The sequence below is a fragment of the Phoenix dactylifera genome, chromosome 12, assembly GCF_009389715.1.
Source record: "Phoenix dactylifera cultivar Barhee BC4 chromosome 12, palm_55x_up_171113_PBpolish2nd_filt_p, whole genome shotgun sequence".
In the NCBI taxonomy this organism is placed as follows: Eukaryota; Viridiplantae; Streptophyta; class Magnoliopsida; order Arecales; family Arecaceae; genus Phoenix; species Phoenix dactylifera.
This window is the reverse complement of record NC_052403.1, coordinates 13,220,478-13,222,296: the sequence shown is the minus strand read 5'-3', so window position 1 is coordinate 13,222,296 and position 1,819 is coordinate 13,220,478.

The following is a 1,819-nucleotide window of genomic DNA, read 5'->3' as shown; positions in this document are numbered from 1 at the left end:
TGAAGAGATAAAGTTAAAGCAAGTTGAAGCAACTACAGTATTTTGTGACAACAACTCAGCAATCAAACCCTCCATGAATCCTGTGCTACACGGAAGAAGCAAACATATCGATGTGAAATATTTTTAAGAGATCTCAGCAATGATGGACTAATCAAACTGGTTTATTGTCGAAGTGAAGACCAAGTTGCAGATATACAGACCAAGCCTCTCAAGTTGGCTACATTTGTGAAGTTGCGTGGTCTACTTGGAGTTTGTTCACATTTTGCTGTAAAGGAGGACTTTACATAGGGTTGATTTTCTTTTAAACTGATATCTGCAGATTTCAGCTTAAGGGAGGGTGTTAAGATTTAATGTTTTATTTCATATTTATTAATTGAAAGCTCTAGTCATTGGTAGGTTTGTCCGAGTCTTTAGGTATTTGGTTATTTGATTTCGTGGCTGAGAAAGTGTTTTATGTGTGATCCTATTTTATAGGAGTTGTGGTTAGTGCTAGGGTGAATCATTCTGATGTAAAGCCTATTTATAGGCCTTTTTTCTTTATCAAAGAAATTGATGATGGATAGAGCTTTGCCATTCCAACACATCTCTTTTGTCTTTCCGTAACTTTGTATCATGGTTGGTATACTAACGAGACCTTGGATCCACCTTTGTGAGTCAAAAGGGTTGCAACATGCAAGCCAAGACTTAGGACTGCAATGAGGAGGAGGATTTCATTGAAGAGGAGACAGATAAATAAATCAGTTACTTGAAGTATCTAAATAATCATATTCTAAATAAATCTGATCAATATCAAAGTTTCTTAAAATGGCTTGACAGGAACTTTTATCTTAGGCTTGTATTATTAGGTTGCAATGTTGCAAGGAAATAAAAAGGGGCACGGATGTCGCGAGGATCCGTAAGGGCACGCATTTAGTCCCATAATGGTTGGGCATTAGGAGGACATGGGTATTTATGCAGGGCTAAGAAACTCAAATAATATCTTTCAGTTAATTTTTTTATATAAAATTCTCAGTTATTATAAATGATATCAGATGGGACCTAACCCATAGTATATATGGACTAAAGGATACTGCACGTCTATTTGACCTGACTATAGTCCGATTATAGTATTCGTGATTAAATTTGTCTGACAAGGATGCCAAGCTTAAACAGAGCCTTATGGAGCTTAAATAGGCCTATTTGGGTGGGGCCATCAATTTCTATGTGCAGGATGAATAGGAAGCTACAAAGTTACATGCTCCCAAAATCAAGGGACATAAGAAGAAGAGGGACATTTTAGTTACAATGAGGATTTCAAGGATCTTGTGGTCTTTGGTTATGACTTTGTAGCGCAGAGATGGACATAAATAGAGAGATTGGAAGGAGATGGAACGCTTGTGTGAAGGAAAAATAAAATGAACTAGATTCCATGCATTTTAAAATAAAACGCCGAATGTGGCAGGAATTTTGTTTGTAGTGCAACATGGACTTTGGTAGGGCTAGTTTGCTAGAGAATTAAATAGATATTATTTAGATAACCATTTTTTAAATAATATTATTTTGAATAAGCCCCTAATTATACAAAATTCAACAGGAGTAGGCTAGATTTGTCTTGTTTTGGCATTCTTTAGAAGCATAACTTTGAAAATTCATATGCATTCAATAGACATCAATATTTGATTATATGAAACAACTAGCTTTTAGTAAAGACATTGTTCAATAGAAAGATTGTAATTTGGAGAGTATTCACTGCATTAGATGCGACCGCAATCTATTCCGCATGACCACCTTGAGATGTTGTGTTTTTTCTTGCATTTAGAATATCAACTTCCAACTCAAA